This window comes from Pteropus alecto, unplaced genomic scaffold (assembly GCF_000325575.1).
Source record: "Pteropus alecto unplaced genomic scaffold, ASM32557v1 scaffold61, whole genome shotgun sequence".
NCBI classification, from domain to species: Eukaryota; Metazoa; Chordata; class Mammalia; order Chiroptera; family Pteropodidae; genus Pteropus; species Pteropus alecto.
The window spans coordinates 6560010-6571439 of record NW_006434835.1 but is presented as its reverse complement, the minus strand read 5'-3'; the positions used below and the strand labels follow the sequence as shown (position 1 = coordinate 6571439).

The 11430-nt window shown below is 45.9% G+C and overlaps 1 pseudogene; it reads right to left on the bottom strand.

Moving 5' to 3' along the window:
• Window positions 1-10449: 10449 nt before the first annotated feature.
• LOC112478671 lies at window positions 10450-10568 on the bottom strand (annotated as a pseudogene).
• Between the last annotated feature and the right edge of the window lie 862 nt (window positions 10569-11430).

Here is an 11430-nt window from a genome sequence, read left to right as displayed (position 1 = left end):
ATAAACAACAGAAATTTATTGCTTACAGTTGTGGAGGCTGGAAGTCCAAGATCAGGCTGCCAGCGTGGTCACCTTTCGGTGAAGGCTCCTGGTTCACAGCCGGCGCCTTTTTGCTGCGTCCTCACGTGGCGGAAGGGCCGAGGGATCTCTCAGGAGCCTCTCCCTGTATCCTTTGGTTCCTTCGTTACACTAGCTCCACCCTCATGACCCAATTCTTCCTAAAGATCCGCCACCTGGTACCATCACCTTTGGGTTTAAGATTCAACATATGAATTTGGAGGAGGACACAAACCTTCAGACCATAGCATCACATAGCAACTGACCCAAAAGAGAGTCTAAAAAGAGGTGTGGTAGCTTTGCAATAATTATAATGTCATCGCTACACTATCAGAAAAGGAAGAAGATGAATACAAAGATGAAGATGAAGAAGAAGACTGCTTTTAGAAAAGCAGATACAGACATCATAGTCAAAGCAAATACTTACAGGGAGCTCGTTATGCTCCAAGCTTTGACCTAAATGCTTTGCGCGGATTAATCCATTTAATGCTTACAACAAGCTTATGCGAGAGGCACTGATATTATCCATGTTTTAAACGCGCAGAGTGACTTACCTAAGATCACCAATAATGAATGAATAGATGAACTCGAACCGGGGCAGTAGGGCCCCAGAACGTTTGCCGTTAGCCACCCCGATTCCCAATGGGACTGGCCCTGCCTCCGGCCACAGAGAAGCACAGCTACGCTCTCGCCACTCATCGAGGACCCGTGAATGACTCTTTGTGGAGCGAACACCCTGGAACTTAGAAATTCTGCTGTGAACGGTGGGAAAGCCGAAACCCAGAATGCTATCGGGCTTGGGTTCCAGCCTCGTGTGGTGGTTTGGGGCTCCTGGCTCCCCACAGGCTGCCTGGATCGTTCTCAGGGGCAGGTCTCCGTTTTCTCTTCAGACTCTTGCCAGCGCTGCGCTGACACTTGGTTGAGCTAAAATGCAAACAGCCACAGCTTGGGCTTGTTTCAATCCTCCCGAGCTAGTTCCTGTTTTCAAAGCTTCATAGGTTGTTGAAAACGCAAACATCCTACCTAATAATTTTAGCTTTGCGAAAAGCATCTCCGGTGGAAAATTGCTCATATCCAGTTTTCATGTGTCCATTTACGTAATAAATCTTTACGGCAAGTTACACGGGCCGGGAGCTAGGCACGCGGGAGCGGTCTAGACCAGTTCTTTCGGTAAGAAGCTCAGAGTGGTGGAGGACACAGGCAATTAAAGAGAAAATTAAACCACATCTTTTGTGAGAAAAGTACATATAGGAGGATGAAGGAGCACAGAGGAGAGAGTGGCCGTCCTGTCTGAGAGGCCAAGAAAGAGTTCGTTGGCCTCCCAGTCTGCTGACTTTTCAGATGACGTGCTCGCCACTTTCCTGGGATGCCTGCGGAAGGTTGGGCTGAGGAAAGTTTGCCCTGGCTCCCTGAGATGCGTGAATTTTCTCCCATGTCTGTTTTCAGAAACGTTAATGAACATTTGCATTGGTTAAGGTCTGGCTGTCTCCTTTATTTGACTTAACTGAAATTTTGAAACACATTCTTTGGGGTGGGTTATTTTTTCCCAATTCTTTAATTAAACAACTGGAAAGCTCCATGAGAGTCATTCATCTTTGTATCATTTCAAATGACTTTCACTGAAAGGGCCACTATGTTGAAGTCACCGCTTTTCTTTAAATAATATTTCTACTGTGTACTCTAGCTGTTTATTTTTATAGTTCTGTGTATTTGACCTAAAGCTTTTAACCTTGTGTGTGTGCCCTGAGATGACTTTATTGCAAAAGGGTTTGGCTTATAAATCTAAATAATAAATAATATTAAGTCCTAAGAGAAGGAAAAGAAATATCGGAACTGCCTGTTCCCTCCAGAAATATAACAGTAAAAAGAAAAAATTCTGAGAAAGCTCATGTTCACGGGTGTCCACAGGGGTATATAGCGCAAGACTCTCAAACCCTTGAATAGAATGGAGGGAAAGAATGCCTATGAAAGATGTAAGATATGGCAGGAATGATGGCCGGTGCTGTAGGATTTAAATCTCCAGGGAGCCAGGAGAGAGGCACGCACAGGCTCAGGGACGGGAAGGAAATGTTTTACTGCAGTCGCTCCTGCTCGCTCCACTATGTCACAGAACTTCGGTACTAAGACTCATTTCTATCATGAAACCGGTCAAAGGGGTTGCCTCTTAGGAACGTTCAATTAAAGAATCCAGAGAATTATAAACGATGAAGCGGAAAGGCCACGTGCGTTCATGTCATTCATTAATACCCAGCCTGTTTACGCCCCTCCTAAAGAAAAGGAAAAGAAAATAATGCTTCCTATTATTTTCTTTTCCTTTGTGAACCATATTTCGAATCATATTTCCCCATATTTAGAAATGGATGGTCTCTGCCATGTCTCGCAATATTAGAAGTGACAGACCAGCCCTCCTACGGAGCAAAACTAGAAAACCAGATCGAAAAAACAGTCAAAAACCTGCTGACGCAACCAAAATGTGAGCAGTTGAAACCAGAGAGGGAAGGGACTCTCCCCAGAACACCGTGGTTGATTGGCTGTCGTCAATCCAGCTTGCCACAGTGTCCCCACTGCCTATCTGTTTGTGCTGCCCATCCCTCCCCACCTCATGGGGCTTCATGCGTCTCCTGGCCTCTGCTGTCCCTGCGTCAACACTCTGACACCAAAGGGCCCAGGGCCTTTTCAGCATCTTCTGCTGTCCGTCCTCATCCGGAGAGGACGCCGCCATGGAACTGCTCCTGGATGCTGGCGCCTCCTCCCCCCATTACTCTATTCTGGACCACGTTGGTGCAGAGACCTAGCTAAGTGCTTGAGGTCTTTGGTGCTGCCTTCGTCAGCTCAGGTGGCCATGACAAAATATCACAGGCCACCTGGCTTACACAGCAGACATTTATTTTCTCATAGTTCTGGAGGTTGGGTCAAAATGCAAGCGAATTTGGTTTTTGGCGTCACCCCTCTTCCTGGCCTGCAGACGGTGGCCTTCTCGCCATGATCTCACATGGCCATTCCTCTGTGCATGGAAAGGAAAAATCTCTGATGTCATTTCTCTTCTCATAAGGACACCAGTCCTATCGGATTAGGGCCTCAACTTTATGACCTCATTTAACCTTAATTATCTCCATAAAGTCTTTGGGGTTCAGGCTTCAACATATAAATTTGAGGGGAACACAATTCAGTCCACAACAGATACAGATAGAATTAAGTTCATTCCCTTAACTTTCTTACCTCTTTCTTAATAATATTATTCAAAGCTAGTCCCAGCACCTCACGACTGAATAAAAGAATGAATAACTTCAGAGTCACCAAACTTTACCCCACTTAAGAAATGAAAAGGAGTGATTATAGGAAGAAAAATTTGTCTTTCAAATTGTTAGTTATTTTTATTCATTGCCTCAAGTGTTATTATTCAATAATTTGCTAAGCAAATGTTCCGCATGAGATAGCTTGTATTCACATTCAGCTAAGTTTCAAACTGTACATGGTAAAAATTGATGATAGTAGTAACTATTTATCGAGGGCCCATCAGGTGTTAGGTACCTGTACTGTGTGCTTTGTTCTTGTTACTTTTAATCATCAAAACAATCTTTAAAAAATAGATATTTGTTTTCTCATTTAACATGTTGCAGATAAACAGCCTCAAGCTCAGTACCGAGTTCACACAGCAGATAAACAGTTTACCAGCGCGATTTAAATCCAAGTCTGTTTGATTCCAAAATTACTATGCCTTCCACATAAGGGAACTTCCAGAAGCTAAATGAGTAATAACCACTGGGCTTTAGAGAACATCAAAAATGGCTTGCAGACCTCTGTTAGTGTCTTACAAATGCCTGTGGGGCCCAGACTTCAACCACAGAATACTCCAGTCATAGTCAGCCACTTTGTAGCAATAAGGAAAATAAGGCCAGAGGGCAGGGCTGTGCCATGTCATTCATGGCAGATAGGTCTTCGTGGGTCTCTTCGTCCGTTAAGAAAATAGTAAAAATTATTATTTTACATTGCGTAGGTACAGACAAAAATGTTAATATTACATATGAGAGCATTTTCTTTGACCTAAAATTTTCTATTTTTTTCTTCTGATTTTTTAAAAACAATTGTTTTTCTTTGGATTTTTTAAAAACGAAACATTTTCACGGACCCCTCGGCATCGCGCTCGCTGTGTCCGGTGCGTAACTCGGTCCTGCCAGAGACCATGAGCGACATGGAATTGTTTGATGGCTGACTGGCTCCCCCATACCTATCTGTTTTACAAAATGAGATTTTATACATATATTTTTTATAAGTTATATTTAATTATACATAATTATATTTTATATAGAAAGAGATTATATATATAATGGAACTTATCATAAAGAATTAGCTCCCACAATTATGCACACTGAGAAGCTCCACGATCTGCCATCTGCAAGCTGCAGACCCTGGAGAGCCAACAATGTAGGTTCCAGCCCAAGTCCAAAGGCCTGAGAAGCAGGACCACCCAGGGCAGGAGAAGATCAGCACCCAGCTCACCCGGCAGGCGGAAAGCAAATTACAACCTTCGTCCACCTTTTTGTTCTATTTAGGGCTTCACAGGGTTAGCTGATGCCCACTAGCACCAGGGAGTGCCAACTGCTGGGCTTGGTCCACCAATTAAATGCTAATTAAATGTGAATCTTATTCATAAACACCCTCGCAGACACACCCAGAAATAATGTTTAACCGGGCCCCTGGGCATCCGGGGCCCAGTCAAGTGGACACATAAAATTAATCATCACAAGTATTGTTATCCATATACACGTGTGGATATTATAGAAGCCGAACGAATCAGGCAGGTCACATCCTTTATATTTTACATTCTATTTTAAGATTCTATATAATACACATACATATATATTTATATTTTTTTACACATAGATTTTTAAAAGTGCCCCAAACTAATAGAACATTTTTTCACTCTATAAATCTGAGTGAAAAAAATATTCTATTCGTTTTAGGTGCTTTTAAAAAACTGCTTCTTTTAAAAAATGAAAAGAAAATGTACGAAGAGGAAGATAAAAGACGAGAACAGACAGGCAGAGCGGCCAAGGCAGCGATACAGATGCGCGCGCGGTCCGTCCGCCGCCAGCTGTCTGTACGTCCCTCTTGAATTCTTTCTCTTTAAGACGCAGTTAAGGAAAACCATCCGCTGGCCACTCTCGCTGCACCGAGGCGAATCCCCTTTTACTGTAAATGTCTGGATGTGTAAGAAAACCTGGGCTGGAGGGTGGTTGGTGGGAAAAAGAGATGCTTTGCAAAGAACGAGGGGAGCTTCATAATCACTAGTGTCCTCTTGGATGTGGGGAAAACCCGTATGGAACCCCGCCAAGGCCGGGCGTGTGGGTTCATCCAGGTGGCTGCCACGGGTTCTGCAAGAGTGAGGTTGCATTTCCGCCGTCGGCACGTGGCCGATGAGCCCACAGTGCTTCCTGCGACGTCCTGGCTCCCCGCGAGGCAGGGGCTCCTGACAAGGCGGAGGAAGTCCCCCGCAGGAGGAGGACACCGCGGCCTTGGCGGGCACCGCGGCTAAGCGAGGCTGCCCCACCGGGCGTGAGGCAGGAACCCGGAGCTCCTCCTCGGCCCCCTTTAAATGCCGGGCACAGATGTCACTGCGCTGTGGCGTTTTGTCCTGTCATTCCTTGTCGCATGTGTGTGGGGTCCTTTTTCACCAGGGGGGACCTAAAACAAATGTCCAGTCAAAATCCAACATGACACCAACAGATTTCAGAGCTCCAATGGCCTCAACTGCTTCCACAGCTGTCTCAGTAAAATTCTTCCCCACTGGCACCAGTAGCTTATTCCTGTCCCCAGTCTTTTGAATCTTCACCCCTCCCTTCCAGATCAGGTGACTCTGCCGTCTAAGACCTCCTCGCCACCCGCCTCGCCACCCCCCTTTCCACCCTCCTCTCCACCTGCCCTCTCGTTAACTCTCCTCTCGTCGATGGCAAAGCTCAGCAAGAGTTTAGTTTTTCTGAAGTTCTGTTGTTTCTTAGAACCTCACGCTGATCTCCCTGGTCAACAAAACTCCACTGTGAGAGAATCGGGAAAACAGCAGAGGGACATCTGACTCGTAGGAAAGGAGCCTTGGATTCTAATCAAAGTGGGGTTCCGATGTCGTCCCTGCCACGAGTTACCTTGGGTGACTGTGGGGCCGCGACTCCCCGGAGTCGTGCAGCTCACAACCGGCGCCACCACATGCCGCGACTCTGAGTTGCGGTTCCACATTGGTGAGATGGGGGTGACAGTACTTGACTCACACATTTCGGTAAGAAATACACCTAGTGTGAAAATGGTCTAATAACAGTAAAGCAAAGAGTGTCATTAACAACGCTGCCAATTTTGCGAAAAGCATTCGTGAGAATTGCAATGAAATAGGTATCTTTCCTCTGAAAGTTGGCTTTGTTTTGTGTTTCGAAAAGACGTAAACACCTTATATGGTGCAAAAATGCAAAGCCATCAACCAGTCTGGTACCCTTACTTATTATTTGTCCTGAACTAGGTTGTTTAGTAAAGGAACTTAATGACTTCTGAGTAACTTGTTTCAGTGTTTATTTTGTTTGTAATTAATCGATTCCATAGCTATCATCTTAACATCTCTTTCCACCACCCAAGGCTTGGTTCGGATTATGAGAGCTGGACTTGATTGTAGTGCGGAAAACCTGTCACATGCTGCCACTGGGCTGAGGAGAATGAAGGAGATGGGGACTTGGTGGGAGGCATAGTTGTCCCTTTGGAACATACTCTGCAAAATTGGCTCCTTTGCAGTAAATTGTTAAGGTCACAATTGACATGAAGAAATCCCAGTCCATGATGACAAAGCATTAGAGGAAGCAGCGTGTGATGTATAGTTGCAACACTGACATTTAGATTCTGAGACGCACCGAGATGGCCACCAAACTTTAGCTCCATTCAGAGCTCTGCACGCTCACCCACCCTGGAGCCAGGACCCTGAGGCTGGACCAGGCCGGCCTCTGCCACCGGGCTCCCCCGATGGGCACCGTCCATGTCGGCCATTATGGGGACAGACTCACATGCTTCTCCCTTCCTTCCTTTCCAGGAGGCATCTCAATCTGCTTTGCAAACACAAAGAGTCGAGTTTCCTCGCGGGCTCGCCCTTCACTTGTCCTGACACGTTTCTTCCTGTCATAAACTCAGAATGGTGTCATTTGGACTCATGCTCTTCCCCCGGCCACCACCGCCCTGGGTTCAGCTTGGTACATTTATTGCACGGTGTAAAAATGTTGCTATTAGTGTTAAACGAGAGAGCAAGGAGAAGCCACAGTGCCTTTCGCCTTTCATGACCTGGTTCCGGAGGTCACACACTGTCACCATATGCTGTTGGTTGCACAACCGGCTCTGATTCAGTGTGCGAGGAGGCTACACGGGACTTGAGTACTGGGAGGCAAGGATCGCTGGGGGCAGTGGAAGCTGGAAGCTGGCTACTCCGCCTGTGGCCACGGGTTTAAGTTGGCGCCTAAAATGCCCTTCATAAGTTCAAGTAGCTGTAAATGTTATCTTTTCTTGTGTTTTATATATTATTCAATGTGCAGTTATGTTAATATATGTTGTAGAAATGTTAACATTTTAGTGAAAAGCTTTTAACATTTCAATTCATTCTAACAGAGAGAGAGAAAGAGAGAGAGAGAGAGACAGACAGACAGAAAGAGACAGAGAGAGACAGAAAGAGAGAGAGAGACAGAGAGAGACGGAGAGAGAGAAGAGAGAGTCACAGCCTTCCTGTGAGTTTATTATCTCAATTCAGGAAGGCTTACATATTTCTTAGGGGCACTCCCTTTGCTTTTCACTAGAAGTATGTTCCCTTCGGAAAGGCACATTTTCAAATTATCCTTTCGCTTTAAGTCTGGAATATTTTTGCACTTTGGGACCACACATCATAAGAAGATGCAGAACGGGCCTCTTTTCCTTGCCGAAGGGCCATTACGAAAGGCCGGCGGGAGAAGAGAAGAGATCCGCTTCTCTTACACTGGACATCACAGTGAAAATTCCAAATGTCATTTATCAGCGGGACTGTCACCAGCTTTTTAAAAGCTTTTGAGGCCAGGCCTCATGTCCGTATTACTCATAACTTGTCAGAAGCCCTCACCACGCCTAAGACAGAGCACGTAGTAGGTGTGAAATAAATAGTCGTTGAGGGAATGACACATCACCGAAGGCGACTCGGGCAGTGCGAGAGCAGGAGACAGTGTTCAGGCAGGATCGAGACCAGGGGGGTGACAATGAATCATGAACAGGATGCTTCTTGCCAGCCACGTCCCAATCGCTAGCGGAAGACAAATCCAAGCAGTGACCTCACCCTCTTGACCTAGTCCTTCTCGAAATATCAGCCAGGCCACTTCCTCCAGTCACGTGGGCCTGGGCCTGGGACCGAGCTCCTCTCACATCCTGAGGAATGCAAGCTCTCGTCTTCCCAGGGACCCTCGAATGCACGCCCCGTCGCTGGTGTCCTCTGGGGAGCGGCTATGGGAACAACCCCAGCCTCAGAGCAAGGAAGGAGGCTCAGGGAAGGCCGTGACCCACAGTTATTTTAAGCCCCAGTTCTCTCGGTTCAAGCAGAGGTCACGCTTCTTGCTGGAAGGCAGAGGAGCCTCACCCCTGGCATGGGTTGAACGGGAAGAATACTTCTTGGGATTGGAGCGGCGGCCTTTCCTCTCACCTAGACACCGTGTGTGCCCGAGAGCTGGTTCTTTCCCTTTCTTAAGCCTTGGCCTTTCGATCTTTAAAATCTGTCCATCCAGAAACTTCTGAGAAGCTACTACTTCCCAGAAACAGTTCTAGGTGCTGATGAGGTCCCCTTATTGTTATTATTTTTTTTTAATTATCTATTCCTGTGAAACCTTTAGTCTAGTGGCAGGAAACAAACAACCAACAAATGGGAAGGTGATTGGAACCTCGGTGTGAAGGACGTGATGGAGCGAGCGAGGAGGTTGCCCAGAGGAAGTGCATTCTGGGAAGTGCAAGGCCTCCAAGGCCGGAGCGTGGCTGTGTGATCAGGAACAGCAGTGAGCAAGTCAGCAGAGCTGGACAGAAAGGGTCCCTGTGAGTCATGGTCAGGACTGGGTGTTCGCTCCTGAGGGAGGCGGGAAGAAAGCCATGGAGGCTCTGGGCAGTGGAGTAGAATGGACTAGAAGAACAATGGTAGAAGCAGAGAGAAGGCATCCGATTCTGCACACGTGACAGGAAGTGCTCGGCGATTTAATATGCGGTTTCAGAGAAAGAACACAGGTAAGTTTAACTGCGAGGTGTTGGGGTCTGAGCAACTGGGAAAAAAAAAATCTGAGATTTACTGGAACGCGAGATGGTAAAAAAGAAAAAAGCCATTTCGGAAATATGGGGAGTTTCGTTTGGGATGTATCACTTTTAAGATGCCTGTTACAAGTCGAATGTAGTTGACTCTCCGACTCTGGAGCCAAGAAAGAGTCTGGGTGGGCCATGCCGTCTTTCCGAAGCGGGTTGCCTCGCCTGCACCACGGAAGGCAGCAAATGGTTTGCCTGGCTGTTTTCTCAGTTCTCCCAAGGATTATTCACCAGCACAGTGCCGCACGCATAGGAGAGGAGCTAATTCATTGCACGCAGCGCCTGCGTTACCAGGCAGTCCTCAGGGTGTGGCCCAGTACGCAGCAGCCCTGCGTCATCTGGGAACTTGATGAATTTGCAGATCAGAACTCGGTGGGATGGCGGGGTGAGGAGCACGTGGACAAGCCGTTCGAATCAGGCTTAAGCCCTGAGGATGCGGGGGTTTCATTCCTTTTGTACCCCGAATGAGGAAGCGGTGCATCTATACAATGAGGGGACTGGACCTCTTGAGATTCCATAAAAATAAAGCATTTCTTATCCTGCACCTTCTACCAGGACAGGAGACTCAAATAAGCCACCTGCTCTCATGTGTTTGTGTATTTCTAACTGGACCGTGATCCGAATCCGCCCCCAGCCCAACTGAGTCCATGGTGAGGGGCAGCTTACCAAGTCCGAGGTTAGCATTGGGGGTGTGGCTTGACACACAGCCATGAGACTGAGAGCAGACAGGACTCCTAGTCCCAGGGTTCATTTAAGACCTAGCATACTCTGTCCCGAATCTGCCACTGGAGAATGAGTCCTGGGAGAAGAAGGAACTCCAGCTTTAATCCAAGAGTTTTAAATCTTTCCTTCCTCCCTTCCTTCCTTCCTTCCTTCCTTCCTTCCTTCCTTCCTTCCTTCCTTCCTTCCTAATAATCAAATATATCTTCTGCATTATAATTTGAGATAATTCCTGATGTTTAATAAAATGTCATTGTTTTATTTTTATTATTATGTTTTTAGGTGAGGCAACCTTTGGTTGACTTCACAGATTGCAAGGACCTTGTCAGTTTACAATCCCTTATTTTTTTACACCTACAGCACCTGGTCTTCCTAGGTGGTCTCCCATCCAAGTACTAACCAGGCCTGACCCTGCTTAGCTTCTGAGATCAGACGGGATCGGGCTTGTTTAGGGTGGCATGGCCGTAGACTAAATATTTCCATCTAAACTACAGATCACTTTTATTCTTAAAGGAGTGATATGAACCAAACCAGAACGTGGAGTTCATTCATTCCATGGAGATATATATATGCTACATGCTGAGTGCTAGACGCTAAACTCTAACTGCCTCGGCATGGTTGGGTTTGGCTGCTGGGTATCCTCAGAGCTCACGCCCGTGCCCCACTCCAGCTCCTATGTGTTCTAGATAAGTTTAGCTTGAGCAAGCAGCTTACCTGGCTTCATAGGTTTCAGTTTTCTTTATCTGTCAAATGGGAATCACAGTAGTATCTCCCTCCAAGGGAGCTGGTGCTTACCACAAGGAACGTGGTGTCATAAAAATGTCACCTTTTTATAGGGCCATTTTTCTTGATAATGCTTATCGTATTTATAATTACATATATATTAATATATGTGTGTATTAAAAATGATCGTATCACTCACCAGAGATAAAGATGACAGCTCTAGAGTTTATAATTACATCAGCCACAGCTGAAACACTATCTACAACTTAGCATGTATTCAGGAAATAAGTCTTTATATATTTACTTAATGCATACATTTCACATTAATGGAATCATACGATATGTGGTCATTTGTGACATCTTTCCCTTAGTGTAATGATTCTAATTTTCATCCACGTTGTCGCATATGCCTGGACTTCATTGTTTATTTCTGAATAATATTTCACTTTATCTGTTCACTTATTGATGGGCATTTGGTTGCTTCCAATTTGGGGGCTATTTCAAACGAAGTTACTATGAACCGAGAGAAGACTCTTAAAAGCTCTCACTGTGATGATTGATTTGACTGTCTCACATTTCGTTTCATATCATTTGAAGCAATATTTTAGG